This window comes from Apostichopus japonicus, chromosome 22, assembly GCF_037975245.1.
Source record: "Apostichopus japonicus isolate 1M-3 chromosome 22, ASM3797524v1, whole genome shotgun sequence".
NCBI classification, from domain to species: domain Eukaryota; kingdom Metazoa; phylum Echinodermata; class Holothuroidea; order Aspidochirotida; family Stichopodidae; genus Apostichopus; species Apostichopus japonicus.
The window spans coordinates 24,826,133-24,847,618 of record NC_092582.1 but is presented as its reverse complement, the minus strand read 5'-3'; the positions used below and the strand labels follow the sequence as shown (position 1 = coordinate 24,847,618).

General features: G+C 38.1%; 2 protein-coding genes across 4 annotated transcripts in view; one reads left to right on the top strand and one right to left on the bottom strand.

Annotated features, from left to right (window-relative positions):
• Nucleotides 1-21,486, top strand: part of LOC139963628 (homeobox protein GBX-2-like) — a 183,004-nt gene that overhangs the window by 7,411 nt on the left and 154,107 nt on the right. The window lies entirely within an intron of this gene.
• Nucleotides 1-21,486, bottom strand: part of LOC139963631 (macrophage migration inhibitory factor homolog) — a 177,314-nt gene that overhangs the window by 22,674 nt on the left and 133,154 nt on the right. The window contains exon 1 of one of the 3 annotated variants that reach the window (XR_011791646.1): nucleotides 20,013-20,531. The exons of 1 other annotated variant lie outside the window; for it this stretch is intronic. The gene's annotated coding sequence lies outside the window, so the exon portion shown is untranslated. Of the gene's footprint in view, nucleotides 1-20,012; nucleotides 20,532-21,486 lie in introns of those variants that run through there. One more of the 3 variants, XR_011791645.1, reaches the window with a different exon arrangement.

Sequence of the window (21,486 nt, the reverse complement as noted above, 5' to 3'; positions counted from 1 at the left end):
AGCTGTGTGTGTACTTTCTGGGATCAATAGTGGTGTCTACTTCTGTTACACCGCATTCGAAACTAGGTCAGATAACCGGCATGAGACGTTTCTTTGTGCGGGAGTCTCCACACCCTTTAAGGAGAAGAATTTATATCCCATTAATAGAGAAAGAATTATGTTTCAATTGGTAGCATGCAACTTTAAATTTTGCAAACATTAGATACAATCAAACAAATGACAAGGTTCATTTACAAGGTAATCTACTGCCCTATATTTCACATTAATCTGTCACATCAGAAGGTCACAGCTTTCAATAATTATACAAACAAACTCCCTTGATGGGTGCTTGGTTAGATTCCTGCAATTTTCAAGTTTATCAATGTAATAAGTTCTGAATGTGGCAATGTGGAGAAGCTTTGGGATAATCTGTGGATAAGACTGCCAGACTATCAACAAGATTCCACATCCATGCAACTCCAACTGCTTCCTTCACCTCCTTGCAGATGTACCACATGTCCAAAAAAAAGTCAGCATTGGTTAATGTAATTAAAATCTGGCTTCCTCCTGAGCTGCCAAATACACATGAATTGTCAAGTGCAGAGGTCAGTGTGAAACCACTGAAAGATCTCAGCTTTCAAGAAAACAAAGACTTGAAGCCAAATTCACAGAGGCCACACTGATACCATTCCACTCTCATAAGATGAAGGTATCACACACACTTCATTTTGCTTCTGCGATGCAGTGCCTGGTAGACTGTGAGGGTCACCCAATGGATGTTTTAACAACTGCCTGGTTTATAGAGCTCTGCATCAGATAATTCATCCTAATGTCTAGTCGTCATCCTGTCATGGCCTTGAGCAAGTTGAACCCACTTCAACACAAAGCAGCTATTGAATTCTTGTCTAGGTACTGTCAAATCCACATCACCATCATTGCTGGTTCCAGCTACGCTGACCATGATAAAAGAGTACAATGAGGGTTTTTTAATTCACCCAACAGAGCTTGCATTCCAGTACCTTTGAGCAGCTGAAAAGATATTCAGAAATTGTTATATATGAGTGTGTTTGTATGCATGCATATGTGTGATTTTCTTGCTTTACAGAACAGCTCCATTTTGATAAGCTATGTAATGTGGAAACCTGCCAATCATATGTTTGAAATAGGACAGGCTGAAACGATTCTTAAATGCCAAGCTTAACGACTTCTTGCATTTTTATACATCACTGTTCAGGTAAGGCCAGTAAGGGCAGTATGAAGAATAAGTAACAATTACTAATTATCATTATGGCCATTTGCTGTCTGCATAATAACAAACTGAATGATGTCATCAGCCCTGTGCTCAGTTGACAACACTGACAAGTAGGCACACTATGTCAGTGTGATCCATGAAACCTTATTAAGGACATGACCTTATAGTATATATGTTAATGGAAAATACATAAGCTGCAACATACACCAGTCTTCAGTTGTTGCAGGTTTTTTTTTTCTCGACAGACCCATTCAATCTGTTGCACCTACTATAGCCTAGTACTACATTCCTGAGAAATTAACACCACAATATCAGTCTTAGGTTTGCCCACAGACTCCCAACTATTGCTAACTCCTACACTCAAGTATATAGTTTAGTTTAGTAGAAAAAAAGACCAGGAGAGACATTCAAGTCCCCATTAAGGACCCTAAGGCTATATGAGAGGAATAAAACTGAGGCCATCAAATGTCATACCCAATTACAATGCTTAATGTACTCATCCAAAGTATTCTTAAACCCATTCACACTACTTGCAATTCAACCTTCTCAGGCAAACCATTCCATCCATTCACAACCCTTGTATAAGTTGTATTGGACTTTAGAGAAAAAGTTATGCCGAATATTAATCCTACTATGTAACTTCTGGAGTTTAATACAATGACCTCTGGTACAACTACTTTTTGGCAAACCTGAAAAGATCAGTGAAGCATAAATTGTCATTTTATGTGTAGGCCTACTTAATTTAATTGAAGGATCTATTAATGTAGGCCTGATGCTATAGTTGTGTAGTTAGAAGTTAAGTAGGATTAATATTCGGCATAACTTTTTCTCTTAAGTCTAATACAACTTATACAAGGGTTGTGAATGGATGGAATGGTTTGCCTGAGAAGGTTGAATTGCAAGTAGTGTGAACGGGTTTAAGAATACTTTGGATGAGTACATTAAGCATTGTAATTGGGTATGACATTTGATGTCCTCAGTTTTATTCCTCTCATATAGCCTTAGGGTCCTTAATGGGGACTTGAATGTCTCTCCTGGTCTTTTTTTCTACTAAACTAAACTATATACTTGAGTGTAGGAGTTAGCAATAGTTGGGAGTCTGTGGGCAAACCTAAGACTGATATTGTGGTGTTAATTTCTCAGGAATGTAGTACTAGGCTATAGTAGGTCCAACAGATTGAATGGGTCTGTCGAGAAAAAAAAAACCTGCAACAACTGAATACTGGTGTATGTTGTAGCTTATGTATTTTCCATTAACATATATACTATACGGTCATGTCCTTAATAAGGTTTCATGGATCACACTGACATAGTGTGCCTACTTGTCAGTGTTGTCAACTGAGCACAGGGCTGATGACATCATTCAGTTTGTTATTATGCAGACAGCAAATGGCCATAATGATAATTATTAATTGTTACTTATTCTTCATACTGCCCTTACTGGCCTTACCTGAACAGTGATGTATAAAAATGCAAGAAGTCGTTAAGCTTTTCATTTAAGAATCGTTTCAGCCTGTCCTATTTCAAACATATGATTGGTAGGTTTCCACGTTACATAGCTTATCAAAATGGAGCTGTTCTGTAAAGCAAGAAAATCACACATATGCATGCATACAAACACACTCATATATAACAATTTCTGAATATCTTTTCAGCTGCCCAAAGGTACTGGAATGCAAGCTCTGTTGGGTGAATTAAAAAACCCTCATTGTACTCTTTTATCATGGTCAGCGTAGCTGGAACCAGCAATGATGGTGATGTGGATTTGACAGTACCTAGACAAGAATTCAATAGCTGCTTTGTGTTGAAGTGGGTTCAACTTGCTCAAGGCCATGACAGGATGACGACTAGACATTAGGATGAATTATCTGTTGCAGAGCTCTATAAACCAGGCAGTTGTTAAAACATCCATTGGGTGACCCTCACAGTCTACCAGGCACTGCATCGCAGAAGCAAAATGAAGTGTGTGTGATACCTTCATCTTATGAGAGTGGAATGGTATCAGTGTGGCCTCTGTGAATTTGGCTTCAAGTCTTTGTTTTCTTGAAAGCTGAGAAGATCTTTCAGTGGTTTCACACTGACCTCTGTACTTGACAATTCATGTGTATTTGCCAGCTCAGGAGGAAGCCAGATTTTAATTACATTAACCAATGCTGACTTTTTTTTGGACATGTGGTACATCTGCAAGGAGGTGAAGGAAGCAGTTGGAGTTGCATGGATGTGGAATCTTGTTGATAGTCTGGCAGTCTTATCCACAGATTATCCCAAAGCTTCTCCACATTGCCACATTCAGAACTTATTACATTGATAAACTTGAAAATTGCAGGAATCTAACAAAGCACCCATCAAGGGAATTTGTTTGTATAATTATTGAAAGCTGTGACCTTCTGATGTGACAGACTAATGTGAAATAAAGGGCAGTAGATTACCTTGTAAATGAACCTTGTTATTGTTTGATTGTATCTAATGTTTGAAAAATTTAAAGTTGCATGCTACCAATTGAAACATAATTCTTTCTCTATTAATGGGATATAAATACTTCTCCTTAAAGGGTGTGGAGACAACCGCACAAAGAAACGTCTCATGCCGGTTATCTGACCTAGTTTCGAATGCGGTGTAACAGAAGTGTTAGACACCACCATTGATCCCAGAAAATACACATACAGCTTGCTACCATCTGTAAATAGACATTAGTGTACAGTCAATACAAACATCACAGTCAATACCCACAACACAGTGCACATAGCAGCGTGGACATCTCAGGTCTAGATAAAAGATAACAAGGTATCAGGTTTCATTACTGTCTGCATTTTGTAGCGACACAAAAAAAACTGCACTTGCAAGCAACGGAAAGTAAACTTTTTCAGAGCGCGGCATGCGGTTTAGGGCAAGTCTTCAATACCTTTAAATATACTGCATCGGTTGTTGTCACTTGATCATTTGCTTGTGTGTGAGCTAAACAGCTTAAATAATATGTAAAAAAATAATACAAACTTTCAAATTGCCAGATATTTACTTGCTCAAAATCATTATCCAATCATGATTTGTTGCTATCCTTGAGTCCATTATTCAGATGATGAGGCAGATTCCCTTCAACTCTCCATGATGAAGGTAAAATCTTATATCTTAACCAACTGCCATTGAGTGTCCATTTGAAAGTTTCAAACACACAAGTGCATTGATTAAAACAAAGACTTTATTGCTGTGGTTGCAGGAACTGGATTTCAGTCTAGTAGTCACTCACCAGGTTTGTCATTATCACAGTCTGCTAACTGTGGCTTTTTATGTTAGGAGTTTTTCTTCAGAGCACATGTCACCTTTGATTTGTAAAAAAAAGTCCTGAAATTCAGGGAGTTAAAATTTACTGTCTAAAGATAATTTAAAAAGATTTTTTTGAACTTCAATCATCAATGTGGGTGTCAATTAAGGGAATAAGGAGGTACTGATGCAACTTTGATAAATGATAGTTGACTGCATCCAAATTATACCAAGGCCTAGGCTATACTTTTGAAGAAGAAAAAATTAGGCTGAATTCATGTTAGCCTAAAAAGGCTAGGCCAATGCTGACAATTAACACAAACCAAGATCATTTAACCATTTGGGCACTTGTTTATGGCATACTAAAAAGGGTCTATATAATTAGGCCTGTATGTGTACACAACCCACAAGTTGCCAATGAGTATAGACCTAGCCTAACTAGTTTAGGCCTAGGCTACTTTGTTTTCCTTAGACCTAGTTTAATTGGGCCTTATACTGTGCCATATTATGTAATGTGCTATAACAGTTGTAGTAATAGAAGGAATGGTCCAGGTCTAACTAAGCCCACGCTTAACTTATGCTTCGGGCTTAACTAAGGATTAGGGCTTTACGTGATGCCTAGAGGCTAGCCCACCCTTTTACATAAAACTAAAAGTGATACTTTTTTTAGGCTAGGCATACAATAACTAGGAATTAGGATAACTATATGTGCGACTGAAACTGCCATGCCTATGATTAGGAGAGCTGGCATAATGAAATCGAATTTGTGGATCGTAAAACGAGAGAGAATAGCCATGCATGTAAGTACAGAAACCAGTCTGAACGTAAAATTCTCGCATTGCTTGTACATTACTCGTATTACACTAGGGCCTATGGCTAGTATGGGCCTAGGCTACACAGACTTTTTTTCATCAGATCTCCATCTTGTTCTTTCTACTTCCAAAAAATTCCTCTTCTTTTATGGTCAGTCGGATAATCAAACAACAATATCCATGTTCTGACCGATTGCAGCATCCCCAGCACCATTTCTTTCATAATTTCGTACTTTTTTCGTGTACACAAACGATAGTCTATACACTGTGAGTATGCGTGTCGTCTGCTATAAAGTTTTCAAGTGGACCTATTTTACCACCCTGTGTGGGCGTTTTCCCTCTCGACCAATCCAAATCGGTTACATGGTTGGCCAAACTCTCTCTATATACGGCTCTGGAGACTATCTAAGCGGAGCGCCACCATCGGTTGGCGCGGAGCGTACAAGAAAATGTTGGGTTTTTCAAACCCCCCAGATGGCCGGAAACGGCACTTCCCGAGTGTTTTATGCTGCGAATACCCAGCCCTAAAACATGGGTCTCAAGCCTAACAATTTCTCAGATTGCACGTAAAAATCTGTAAAAACATTGTAATTTGTATATTCGATGGTGTTTTAAGAGAGTAGCTATTACTCGACGTGTTCTCGCAAAGACGTTTTTGAGTGTAGTAAATTACTACTTGCAATTAAATGCAATAATTACAATTAAGGGTGTCGGAAGCTATTATTGATTGGTACGGCGGTTCAGAGTGTGGCCAAACTATCATAATTATCGGGGGGACGTTTGGTAGGTCAAACTACGCTACGCGCCACCATGGTTGGCGCGTAGCGTAATGGAGAAAATTGTGAAAATATGCCTCCCAGATTGCAGGAAATGGCACTTTCCGAGCTTGAAAACAAGACCCCTGCCATGCCAGAGTAGTCACATTTAGCCTACTTGCCGTACATCATTATTGAAAATTATTGAAACATATACCTCCGAGATTTTTTTTTTCCATGTTTTAGTCCTACTTTCTTTTTTTTTGCGTCTTGAATATTGGTCCGGCGTGTACCGGCTCCGACGCCCCTGAATTAAATAAATGTCATAAGAAAAAACAGAAAGTATTTCTTAATGTCAACAAATGGGTAATTCCAAAACCATGTGCAGTTGCCAACAAATTTCTATGACCTAGTACTGTCATCATGTCACGAATAAATGTACCCTATACAGTACAGGTGAAATGCTAATATTGTGTTTTTGTTCGTTCAATAATTGATTGCGTTTAAACATATAAAGCCATGTTCCACGCCTTGCGTGTATTTGTAGTGTAAACGCAAATGTTGATGAGTGTAGCGTTTAGCTTATTACCCTCTTATTTAAAACACTAATATTCAATGAGGCATGATACAGACAATCAATTATCATATTTAATTATACACCTATATATGTGTGCATCGGACAGATCGACAAGTATGCATTAAAAAATGGGCAGATGCACGTTTCGGAGCCTTGGTAAATATTGGGGGGGGGGGGGGCTTATCATGCATTTGCCCCCTCAACTTTTTCATTGGGGGGCTGAGCCACCCAAGCCCCCCGGTTCCGCCGCCACTGGTGAGGGGTCTAAGGGAAGGGGGCCTCCCCCTCCCCTTTCGAAAATTTTTAGTTTTGAAACGTCCTTAGATGCAATCTGGTGCATATTTTAAGTCAAATTTGATTCTGGAGGTGGCGACTGAAATGGGGAGGGGTCTAAGGGGAAAGGGAAAAAAGGGGGAATTTTTTTAGTTTTGAAACGTCCTTAGATGTACTGTAATCTGGTGCATATTTTAAGTCAAATTTGATTTGCCGACGGATCTGGAAGTGGTGACTGAAATGGGGAAGGGGTCTAAGGGGAGGGGGAAAAAGGGGAAATTTTTTAGTTTTGAAACGTCCTTAGATGCAATCTGGTGCATATTTTAAAGTCAAATTTGATTTGCCGACGGATCTGGAAGTGGTGACTGAAATGGGGAAGGGGTCTAAGGGGAGGGGGAAAAAGGGGAAATTTTTAAGTTTTGAAACGTCCTTAGATGCGATCTGGTGCATATTTTAAGTCAAATTTGGCACGGAAGAAGCTCCCGTTCTCCTTTTCTCTATTCAGCTTTCCTTCTTTCTTCCCCTTCCGCTCTCTTCCCCTTTTCTCCTTTTGCCGACAGACCCAAAATTTGCCGACAGCACCCCCCCGCTCTCTACGCCCCTGTATAGACCTACACGTTTACTTCCCTCCATAAAAAAAAACCTTCTTGAGAATGTCAAAAAGAAAAGGTTACCTACTTTCTATAACACAAAAATGATATTTTTTTTTGGTTATAATTTTCAGTTTGAATTGATAGGGAGGGTCACTCCACATGCCTTGCTTTATTAGCAATTATCAACAGTAAACATTCTCAGCTTGAGAAGGGTAATAATGTTTTAGAATTATATCTGGATTTAAAGAACGCCTTTTGATACAGTTGATCTTTTAATATATACTTGTAAAGAAATACTTTACATTGGGATTTGTTGAAATGCTAATCATATGATTTCCAGTTATTAATCCAACAGGGTTAACAGAACAGATGGATCAAACTATTTACAATGATTGAAATCTAGAGGGTCTTCAACAAATCAGTTATACCTTGAATAGGACTTCTTAAAATAAAGCCCAATTTATTACCCACAATTTCGAATTTCATAGGTAAGGGGGGGGGGGGGGGGGATCTCACCAGTATGCCATTCCATATTATTACATTTTTTCGGGCATAGCATTACAGCATCCCCCCTCCCCTACTAACAAATATGCTATTTTTAGTGATCAATTGCTACAAAACCATTGCTTCAGGGTACTTGATTCTTTCAGAGGTTATGGTGTCTAGTACAAACAATACAAAATAATGATTACAATGCTTTCCTGTAATATATATGCAAGTTGTGCAACTCTAAAGTTGCTATTTCATGCTGCGATTCAGCATGAGGAAGGGGTTTTGATGCCATTTTTTAAACCAAAGTAACCATGTTAGAGCTGTCAGAGTTTTATACTTTAATTATAAGTATAAAGTTCTTACACCTAAAACAAATCAGGGTTCTAGCTTTTCCCAATATTAATTTATGAAGTTGTTAAGTTGCTCCGATGTACGAAAGAGGTCGTCTTTGACAGCCAATAACTCAAACGCGTCATGCTGTAAAAAATCTGATTATTTTTTTCTGGTATAGATATAGTACCTTCCTGTTTGTACAAAAAAAACAGGAGGGTGCTTGCCTTATTTTGAAATGAAAAATCCTTAAAGTTTGGGATATTTAAACAAAATAACGTTTTTGCCTGTTTTGATGTTCCACATGTTTTGAGCCAAGGTATATTGCACTTCAAGGTCATTCACTTCAATACTGTGCAGTATAATATCATATAATATCAATATAATGTCATATAAACAAGTACTATTTGCAATGTAATTGTCTGCTTCTGGTTTAATTCATTAAATTAAAAGACTTTACTCTAAAATGATTGTCAACTAGTACATACATGTACAGCGTGTACACGTACAGTGTGTATTAGTGTTATGTGTAAACATAGTCGTCTGGTCCCTTATGTCCTTATCCAAATGGATCCCCAAATGCGCCTACGTTATACCATTAGTGTGTATAATGAAACCAACAATAACACATCTTATTCCATCCACAGAGTATATAGGAACTTCGTTATTGCACAGCGTTGGCAGTAATAAACACCCGACGAAAAGGTTTTATCTTTAGTTGTAAAAGTATGATCGTTAAACCTTACCACTGATATAGGTCCATTGGACGATACCGTGTACCAGTCCACAATTAATCCTACGCTATTTGGGACGAGAATGAAAATTTTGAAGAGAAACAATTTCTTTCAAGTATGAAGCCTGTAGTTTATGACTTACTGTTTTTAAAGTTATTTAGTAAACGAGTGTACTTACATAAGGAGGAGGTCAGCGGGACAGTGGTTTGACGACCCTTCTATAGTGTAGCGAATTTATCAAGAAATTTCCAAAAATAAACAAAACACGTACGAATTTTATCCAAGAAAGAAGAATTCGTAAACAAAGACTATGAAGTATGCTGATAATATGACGTCAAACTGATATCATTGATAGCTATACAATCCTCTTCCACCAGGAACCCTAAAGTGCTGCAACGCCTTTAGTCTTAGTGATGAGCTCACAATTGCAGTCATTATATTGAGTTACGTAAACGAAATAGAACCGAAGGTACCAGCGAGAAGACCTCGAACGAACTTTCCGTAGATTTACAACGCCATGAAAATACGGCCGACATATCTTTGCACCACGAGCATAATTTTAACAATAATAATGTCATGATTAAAAAGGAAAATTAAATAAATGTAACTTAACAGGAATTAATCATCATAACTGCTGTCATCATCAAACTGGAAATAAACGTTCGACAATTACCACTGTCAACTAAATCCAGTGGTTACAAGCCTATGTAAGTATATATTGGGATACGCTAAGAGATATGTATGTTCTGTTTATAGATAACGCTGATGGAACACTGTTGATATAGGATCTCTCTGATATTGATTTTCAAATAAGTTTGATAGTTCAACAACGTCATATTATCGATGGTTCGATCATATAACATCAATAATATATCAAATTCTTTAGAAGCAGTATATGAGCAAAGAAGGGGTAATGTCCTTAAATTCGCGCATGCGTTAATGGTTGCTGTTTAATCCATGTAAAAGGGATTAAAAATATCATCAATTATTTTATAACGGTACTATTAAATATAAACCTGGGGATTTATATTGTAACCATGGCAGCAATTTATATTCAATAGTGGTATAATCAATTCTGATAATTAAAGGAATTATGAAGGTTGGTCAAGAAATTTCGAAGAGAAAAGGGAAAAAATAAAGGTAGGTATTAACTACAGTGTTGCTTTAAACATATCAAATGACAATCAACTTTAGAAACATAATTGTGCTAGCCTGGACATTATATCTTAATGCAGAAAGTTTCTAATTTCCTTTAATGAAGAGATTATTTAGACCAAACTATTGGCGGTATATGTACTTAAAGGTGGGATCGCTCGTAATTTCCTCGTAAATTCTGTCCTTCACACCACCCGATTCAAAAATAATATCAATACTACCCTCTATCGGATCGTCGCTGTTGTCTCGTAATTTCTCAGCAATCCCGTATTTACGGCTAGTAAGCAATAAACGGGTTCGGTTACTTGAACGGTGGCCTTGGCGAAATTCCTGCATAGTTTCTTGTCTGTGGCAGTACAGGGAGTTGTTATGGAACAACTCCCTGGTCAGTAGTATGCGGTATTACGCCGCGTTTTCGTGTGTGTTGTGTGATACAAAACTCTGTGCTTCGTTTTACGTTCAGAACTTTTCACAACTAATGGGCTGTACAGTATAGGTTACGGTCGAGCTTTGCATCAGGCGTAATAGTTTGACCAGGGAGCTGCTACTCTAGCAGTTCCCTGCTTTTACTCTTTTAGGCCTACATGGTGAGCAGTCGAAGTCAAGAAACAGCTCAAGAAACTAATAGTTATGAACTTTATGTCTGATTCACGCTGACTGGTGTCACAAAAAGACAAACGCGAATGAGTGAAAAAATTGACTGAAGTGATTACAAACTATTGGGTATCAAACGTAAAGTCAAGTCCGTCATGTGTGAACAATTGGTATTTCAGCCAATTTAGGTATTAATTATACATAGACTGAGTCACAGCTTACATTGTATTTTATATATAAATTTTAGTTATATATCAGGAGGGAAAGACAAAGCATTTTATGTCATATACCATATACAGATAAATATGTATATTTAATTATTTTTGGACTCCTGGCAACGGGCCCTTTAGGCGATCACAGAGCACTTGCCCTAGCTGCACCCCGTCCTCCTAACCGGTGCACGTAAACCCTGTCCTTGCACCCCTTTGACCCGAATTAAAAAATAACGAAACTTGAACGGAAAAGGGAAGGAAAATACGTTGCCATAAGGGGCGGCTCCACCCTCTTTAGAAAGGATTGGCAAAAAGGGAATAAGTACATGAACAATAAACTAATAGTTATTTCCATTGAAAAGTGTCTCGCTGAGCATCGACCGTCAAAGCAAAAAACTTTTTTTTCTAAATCAAGTCAGTGTATTGCTTTCCAGCGTACTGTACTCCCAGAATTGACTATCCTGTTTCTTGTTCCGAACGGCTCCCAACGAAATGCCAAAAAGTCGGCAACGGGGTTGGGGTGGGTTACCCAGCTCCACCATGGGGCACCTCATCACGACTGACTCGAATTACTCGAAACTTTAACTGAAATTGGATTGAATTTAAAAAAAATATATACTAGATGTCTGCATGGATCATACTTATCTATACTATTGTGTGACCATATAGGCGTACGGGCTCTATATAGTCAATCAGGAGAGACTGGGGGGAAGCTTTTTTTCTTGCCACAGAAAATTAAACATTGCCCGGAAGTTCCTAGCACGATTAATTCATTTCAAACTTCGACGGCAATGAAGGACAAAGAGAACCATATAGGCCTATGCCTGACTATAAGATCATTGAACCATCACGAACGACTCCGAATAATCTTCCATTTGCCGATTCATATATTACACTGGGAATAAGGGGTGGGGTGGGGCTTTCCATTTGATCCGCAAGTATATTGAACGGTCACCACAACAAGGGTGTATAGCTTGGGACTAGCACGGGGAGACTTGTCAACCTTGTGAACTTTTTTGGGGGTGAGATGCGGGGGGGGGGGGGGGGAATCGGCAAACTAAAACATACAGGGTAAACAGAGGGGAGGAAAGAGGTCAAGAAAGAAAGCGTGAAAGACAGATGAACGGATGGAGGAAGAAAGTAAAGAAAATGTGGAGATGGAGGCTAGAGGTAGAGATAGATATGATATGAGAGTACAGAGAGAAAAAAACCAAGAGCAGAAAAATGGAGATCACTGGGATACTGTCAAATACACAAGAAGAATATACAATCTAAATACTGGAATTAAATAATGCACAACATAAATACAGCTTTATGACATCAACAAATCAAAGGGGAAGGATATAAGGTTTCAAGGATGCTGGAAAATAAGACACAACAGAAGATGGTTTCTGATCTATTAGACTCGCACAACTCTTTAAGTTGTGATGACCTCTGACCCTTACTATGCCTAACTGTTATCTTGCCAGGAAATAAATACACCAGTGCATGAGAGGAGTTGAGAGACAGGACTGATTGATCGTGTCGATAGGGGTACATGTGATTCAAGAAGATAGATGTAAAGATTAGCATCGTTTGGACACTTCAAATAGGACCCCCTCCCCACCCCCCACACCCTCCCCCACGTTCAAATCATATCCCCTCCTGGCAACGGAAATGAACACTAGTATAAATAAACCGATACAGATATTTATACACGCTGTGCGTGTAGGCCTATATACAATAATATAAAGCTGGCCATTCTCTGATTGTTACTCCTTGATTGAATTTCCCCAACCTTGCCCACCTTGACTTAAAGGGTGGCCAAGCTCCTGATTCACAGTCATAGCTACTATCGAACAAAATGGACGAAAGCAATTTATCTCAATCTGGTGATGCAGATGTATCATTAGCTGCTAATCCAACGTTTGTGAATGTCGCACAACCTGTCAACAAAAGTCTGGGAAAAGTGCTTGCCCCTGCCATATGTATGATCGCTTTTGTTCAGGATCATGTAAATGTGGCAATGTGTATTCGTATAGTCTGAGGTTTTTCTCCCATGCTGCTCCATATCTAATCCTACTGGTGACATTGGACAGAACATTGGCAGATGGCTTCTTGAGAGGTGTTGAAGTAACTGGATCAGGAGTATCTGTAGAGATTACATAAAACAAGAGTTACTAGATTGCAAGTATCCTGCTATAGCTTCTATGGCTGTGACTAAAAATATACCTTTTGTTTAGAACTTATCACACTTATGCAGCACTGGAAACTGATATTTCAATTTAAATGGTGTCATTGAGTTTAGAGGACATTGAAGTTACAAGTATGTTGGTGAAACCAAGACCACCCTCAAGAAGCAGTTCTAGTCACAAGTCAATACCATGAAAATGGAGACTCCAGTAGGGGAACACTTTCAGCTGCCCAATCATACCATTAAAGACATGTCCCAACAGGTAACTGAATTCGTAGACTAACCATCTCAGACATAGTACACCACAGCAGAGATAGAGAGAGCGGACGGAATGCCCTAGCACCATTCAACTGAATGGGCTCAATATACAGGAAGGACATGACTAACTTTATCCTGCTCCATCTCTGTATTCTGCTATAGTTTATTCACCCTCTCTCCTTACTTAATCCTCGCTTTGTACTCCACAGTTTATCTAAATACCTCTGCTTTCACTGACTCCTTTTGTTCAATACACCATTAACTTCTTTCTTTGTGTTCACCATGTCCTCTCTGTTCCAGGCTCTATTGTGTCTCTTGAATTTACTGTTACTAGTCAGTTTGCCTCTAAAGAAGATCCTGATAATATCAGGCCCACTTACTTTTATAAATTTTCATACACATGTATGCTTTTTAGTGGATGAGCAATATGCTACCATTTTTTTCTTTTCTTTTGGAATTTAATGAGAATGAAATTGTATTATTTTTCTGATCACATCAGATCAGATAAGATTAGCACTGCTCTTCCAGTCTGTAATTCATGCAAGGATAAACATATAAATTTACCTTCTCCTTTCTGAGTGTCAACTGATCTTTCTGTGGTGACAGCTGCTGAGAATGCCTCTGTTTGACATTCAGCATCTTTCCGGAAAAGATGCATTTGAAACCTATACAATGAAACCAAAAAAATTGTCCGTAAATCATATAACTGAAATAGTAATTTTACTGTACACCCCAAGCTTAATTGTATGCATAATGAATCTGGTAATGACCAAATCATTACAAACATACATGTTTTTATCATACCTACCCAAGAAAAAATATGAAAGAGAAAAGTAACAAACAAACACTTAGGCATATTTCAATAATAACATATTGTTAACCCACATTGATTTAAACCCAGATAAGGATGAGATATTCTTTCATACTCTTCTTCAACATATCCATAAACCGCGGTACCTTTCAAGAATTGTAAGGATAATTTTGTGTTGCCCAACTGCTTGCCCAACAACTTGAGCTCACATGTCAATGTAAAATTTACTATGTAAACTTCCTGTCTTAGTGAACTGATTGGTTTCATATCGCTAAAAGATGTCCAGTCTTTTGATCAGAGTTTGATGTACACTCATTATTTACCTACTGTGTAAACTTCCTGTTTATGTGAGCAGTTGGTTTCATGAGTGAGAATTGAGATGCTAGCTTACACCATGACATAAGCCTACCATTGTGAAAAATTCCTGTTTACATGAATAGCTTGATTTCAGACTACCAATTTAACGCTAGATTACTCTCCACAAGAGATAGTTTCGGCCACCAAATTTAATAGATATTATAATTTTTGAACACTAAACATCAGATCATTCACAAGAAGCTGAACAAAAACAAGCATAGTATATACTGACTATATATAAAAAATATGATAACTTAGCACATCATAAAGTATGAGCATCAGGCCTACACAAAAAAAAACTTTCTTACCCCCAGGCATGGCTATATAAAGGTTTATATAGGTATAGCTATATGTACTATGGTCCCTCAATTTGTGAGGCTAATTTACCTAATTTCTTGCATAGCAGTTGGGTTCCTTCAAAAATCCCAAACACAGACATGTACACATGATTGCTGGAATATTGGACAGACAGTCAGTAGATAACAGTATAACACCCTGTTGCCCAAATGAACCATTAAAACTTGATTGCATATATGCTGGCTGAGGCTGACCTTAGAAAAACCTAAGGTCTAGTTGCATACGCAGCGGTGTGAAAACATGTGAATCAGTTAGGAGTGATTCTAAATTATTTATGTAGATGCATTATTTTTATAGGAAAAATTGCAGGTCCATGTGGTTGTACTTGTACAGCACAGTAGGCCTTCCTCACTGGTGTATATTACAAAATTAGGGAATACAGTTACTATGAACACTAAATTCAGATACTTATTACTAATACTGTAGGCCTTAGTCCTATGTTATATGCCCAGTTAATTATGACTGGGCATAGGTGAGGCTTTTCTTTCAAATGCTCATTCACAAGAATTATTCTTCAAACAAGGACAGCTGATAACAATTTAGAACCTGAAGGGGTGGGGATGAACAGATCACCTAGGCCTAGTGGTTAGAAAATATATTTCCATCAATTTGTTGAGGCAAAAACAGTTTACTTTTTGGTGATGAGAAGGCCCAGCTTTCCATGGCATAAATATGAGGAGTGAAACTAAAGACCCCCAGTCCCTGTCAGTCTTCTGTAGGAAGGATATTTTAATTTTTAACTGTATACAGTACAAAGTGGCTATTCTTACAACTAGTCGTAAGAATAATTTCCGACTACGCATGGGCAGTTGCTATTTTTGTGATTAGGAGTACTAATTTTCCGACGATGAGTAACAATAACTTCCGGTTAGGGTTAGGATTGAGGTTTAGGGTTATGTTTAGGGTTACCTCTACTACATGCGCAGTTGCTTTATTTACTGCACTTGAATTTGCCTTTGTCGTAAGAATAGTTTATAATTGTTACGACTAGTCGTAAGAAACGGCCTATACAGTATCCTCATGACAAGCATTCACAAACAGTGATGATGATGACTCAGTAATACAACTTACTGCTATTTTGTGCTAGGATAAGTATGATAAGGTTAGCATACGCTAGGTCCATTGGAAAAATAATGAATGATAGGCCTAGTTACAAAGCCTAGGCTCATCAAATCATGTATGTTACAAATACAATAGCATAGACACTGCGAAGTTCGAACACCTAAGCCTTAAAATACCCCAAAAACTGTCTTCATTTTATTGACAGATATGTACGTACATACTTGCGCACGGGTCATTTTGGAGAGGAAATAACTGTAGCTTCCTGGTTTTTAGTGATATTGGCTTTCGCTTGTAGGTTATCATGGTGAAATCGTGTATTTCTTAGGGGTGTCCGAACTTTGCAGTTTTCTGTACTTCGCAATACTAACAGTTACCTAGGACAATACGGGTACCGTTGTTTTCCGCACACGTTACTTTCCGCTGAAACAAAACGGTGTTTTCCGCAAACAAATTTGTCAGCGGAAAACGTTTTTTTCAGCGGAAAGTAACGTTTTTTTTTTTGAAGGGACAGAATAACTTGCTGAATTGATTAGGCACATGGAATGATTTAGGAAGGTGGTGAAGATTGGTAACTGTAACAGGATAAATCGGCCATGATTTTAGATGTAACTCGTAAGAAAGGTGGTGCAAAATGCGTGTTCGACTATTAAAACAGCCCTTACTTATACAGCCATTTCCAGCGAAAATCAAAGATACCGCCTTTTACAACTTTTTTTTTTAAACTATCATTACGCGGACCGCAGTTTTAATACTTTATTAGATAGTCAATCCTTCATAACGCGGGTGTCCCTTTGCCCTTTTATCGGCCGACCACCACATACTTCTTTAATAATCCCTAATTACACACCCCCAAGCCTCCTCTGTATTATAAGCAGCTTAACTTTTCTGACATGAACTCAGTCCAACCATCCTTTATCGACGTTCTTTGATACTTTCTCATGTTATTTTAATCATCCTGCCTGAATTTGGTATCCTAAAATATGCGAAAAATATAGTATACAGGAAGGTGAAAAAAAGGTGTTTTCCGCAGAAGAATTTTTTCAGCGGAAAGTAATCAGCGGAAAGTAACGTATGCGGAAAACAACTGAAACCGGACAATACCCTGTAGTACTACTATGTACTAGTATTACCCTAGGGTACCGTTGTTTTCCGCACACGTTACTTTCCGCTGAAACAAAACGGTGTTTTCCGCAAACAAATTTGTCAGCGGAAAACAACGTTTTTTTCAGCGGAAAGTAACGTTTTCTTTTTGGAGGGACAGAATAACTTACTGAATTGATTAGGCACATGGAATGATTTAGGAAGGTGGAGAAGATACGATTTAACTGTAACAGGATAAATCGGCCATGATTTTAGCCTAGATGTAACTCGTAAGAAAGGTGGTGCAAAATGCGTGTTCGACTATTGAAACAGCCTTTACTTATACAGCCATTTCCAGCGAAAATCAAAGATACCGCCTTTACAATTTTTTTTTTTAAACTATCATTACGCGGACCGCAGTTTTAATACTTTATTAGATAGTCAATCCTTCATAACGCGGGTGTCCCTTTGCCCTTTTATCGGCCGACCACCACATACTTCTTTAATAATCCCTAATTACACACCCCCAAGCCTCCTCTGTATTATAAGCAGCTTAACTTTTCTTACATGAACTCAGTCTAACCATCCTTTATCGACGTTCTTTGATACTTTCTCATGTTATTTTAATCATCCTGCCTGAATTTGGTATCCTAAAATATGCGAAAAATATAGTATACAGGAAGGTGAAAAAAAGGTGTTTTCCGCAGAAGAATTTTTTCAGCGGAAAGTAATCAGCGGAAAGTAACGTATGCGGAAAACAACTGAAACCATTACCCTATACGGGTACCGTTGTTTTCCGCACACGTTACTTTCCGCTGAAACAAAACGGTGTTTTCCGCAAACAAATTTGTCAGCGGAAAACAACGTTTTTTCAACGGAAAGTACCGTTTCTTTTTGGGAGGAACAGAATGACTTACTGAAATTATTAGGCACATGGAAGGATTTAGGAAGATGGATAAGATAGGATTTGACTGTAACAGGATAAAATGTAGCTTCGAGACTAGATTTAGGATACAGTAGCTAAGGTACTTGTAGCTTAGGCTGTAAGGCTTACTTATACAGCCATTTTATTTCCAGCGAAAATCAAAGATACCGCCTTTTACACCTTTTTTTTTAAACCATCATTACGCGGGCCGAATATTTAATACTTAATTAGATACTCAATCCTTCATAACGCGGGCGTCCCTTTGCCCAGTATTATATGCTTCTTTAATAATTCGTAATTACGAACACCCCAAGCCTCCTCTAAATTATAAGCAGCTTAACTTTTCTGACATGAACTCAGTCTAACCATCCTTGATCGACGTTCTTTGATACTTTCTCATGTTATTTTAATCATCCTGCCTGAATTTGGTATCTCAAAATTGCGGAAAAATATAGTGTACAGGCAAGTGAAAAATCGGTGTTTTCCGCAGAAGAATTTTTTCAGCGGAAAGTAATCAGCGGAAAGTAACGTATGCGGAAAACAACTGAAACCACCCTATACAGTTTTAGCCTAGCTTAGCAAATCATTACCTTTTTGTGTGATCCTGAAGCAAATGTTCTGCGAAATCTGCGTTGCTAACAGAAGTCAAATCGTGGACATGTTTGTAGAGTTCTTTCTCCACTTGCCAGTTTACGTAGGAACGTAGAAGATAGATCTTCGTGGCATCTCTTCGTCGCTGTTGTTCCTTTGCACTGCTGTTTTTGTCAGGTCCATGCAACAATGGCTTTCCTCCACTTGAACCTATACGCTCGTTCCAGGATAAGGTCGTTTTCTTTCGCCCGATTCTCCTTGCCCTGATCCCTTTTCCATGATTGTCACTATACTCTAGTCTAATCGAATGTATTTGTACGAAAATCGTACAGTATTCTTTACTCAAAAGGCACACAAACAACAAACTATCGCGTACGAAAATCCTTTGCGGTAAACAGTACAATAATCTGAAATGCTGTGCTATAACATTATGTGTGCATGGGTACGGGCTTGTTACGCATACGCTTGCCTGTGCTATTCACTGATCTAAATTTGCCACCGAGGTCACGTGAGTTTTAGGGGTCCCATTAAACCTCGCTGAAACCTCGATAATGCCAGCGCCCTCAAAAAAAAGTCTACGAGCGATATCGCCTTTAACACCCTTGAATTACGTAAAACAATGAACGGCGATAATCAGTGTGACATAGTTCGTTTTATACAAGGTTTTAAACGTTTGTAATATCAAGGTAGGTTTGGCTCTGATTTACTTTCCAAAAAAGGGATTGTTATGGATATTATGACTAATTTACTTTGATTACGCAAATGAATCAGTCACAGTTGAATGTGTACTTTTTTGGTTCCTGTGTTTTCAGCACAAATAATAGACAATAACTGCATTATGTAATTCCGCTGAAAGTGAAGGACTATTGTCTTACACAATGCACTTTTTAATGGGAGGGGGTAGACTGGGGTGGTGATTGACCATCGGTGGATGTTCAAAACATTATTTTAACCACAAAACAATTTAGGCTGTTAATTGTTAAGCCGCTATTTTACTTTTTGACCGGTATCAGCGGTATGTTTGTTTCCTCTCCGATCGACATTCAGGAAAGGCGATTGAAATGTATCCTGAATTCTTCTATCCTTTTTAAAATTAAGAGCTACTGCCATGTTATTGTTTACAACAGGGGATACGTTTTTTTGTATTTGATTTATTAAACTTACTTATAACAAATGTCATTATAAGTTGCTTCTTTTTATAAGAAAATTCAAGCTTGCCTAGTTTAAGTTTGTTTTAATTCTGGGTTGTGTTTCTGGTTGTCGATGTGACGATAACCTAGGTCTTTGACATTGAGAAGTAAATTGTTGTTCGCGTTTAACCTAGTCCCGTTTATTCCAGTTAATTAATATTAAACAATATTTAGATTGGAATTTGTACTCACATGAGATGACGAGAGGTCAACGAGACAATACTTTGTCTTCCAATATCTGTTTATCTCCAAACCTTTCGGGAAAACAGGAAGGTAAAATTACCTACAAACTTTACCACCTGATAAGAATTATCGTTATGTTATAGTTTAAAGTGTATCCCGGTATAAAAACTAAGTAATCCTCTCGAAAAATTAAATCCTCCTCAATAAGGAATCATTTTCTCAGCCCACAAAAAAAAATGCAGGTCTCTGAAAACTAGTGGTCCTGAATTCATGGTACGACACTTTGGATTACGAAATCATCGCGAAATATTCACAAGGTAAAATCCTGGGATATTGATCCAATGAGAATAACTTCCACAAACATTTCCATGGATGAAGAGCACGATGAGAAGGTTGCAGTGTCTTATTGATACCTTCGAAGTAAATATTATTTAACTAAATGGTTACACTTTCACCAGCAGTCCCCGTACGTTCAATTGCTATTGCTGGATTGTATGCACGAGCAACGAGCCTATTCAAGCTATAACTTAATACAATACTGTATGAACTGGATTTTTCACAAAGCTAAAGCCACCTGCGGTTTTCTTCTCATTCAGAATGGGATTTTACTGGTATTGTTATGCTAATCTTACCGGATGTTTACTCGCATGTCGAAATTATTCCTAAATCACGTGTATGGCAAAGCAAAACACCCACTAATGATATATTCCAGTTTTATTCTGTCAGAAAAATTGGATTTTTGCTCAATGCCGGTCTTGTTTTGAACCGGAACTCCAAGTTTTACAACTGAAAATCAAAGCTGATAGGCAATCAAATTTGATGATCGGTTAAAACTTAGACCGATTGTCTGGTTAATAATCGGAGTTGATCATTGTTAATCAAGGTTTTTCGACCGACTATGCTAGATTATGGACTAATTAACCGGACTAATCGTTTGTATCCATATATGCCAAATGTCCATAATGAGCAATATTTCGATGGTCATCCTGTTTAAATTATGTACATTAAAACAAGTTGGCCTTTAAACTCCCATCAACTCTTAATCTCAATCTCAACTATACCAGCCTCACCTGTTTGAGAGTTACTGTATAGCCATGACCTTCTGTGTGACCTTGATGCATGACAGGAAAAGAGTATAGCTTGAAATTACAAGTAAGTACATCGACTACATGTTACACAGACAGGGGCGGAGATTTGTTACAAATATTGGAGGGGGGGGGGGGACATTTGCTTGGGTGCAGGCGCCTAGCAACTTCCATCCCCAAAATTGTTCGCGCTTTATGATATTTTGTGTATATATATATATACACACACATATAAAAAAAAGGTAAAAACTATACTTTCGGTGAAAATGTGTGACATTTTTTGGTGATATTGAGTAACAAATTGTGTCACGGTTAGACAGGCGCGTAGCGAGGAATTTGCCAAGGGAGGGGCGAAGCTTGTTATAAGAAAATTTTGGCCGTAAATGCCTCCCAGATCG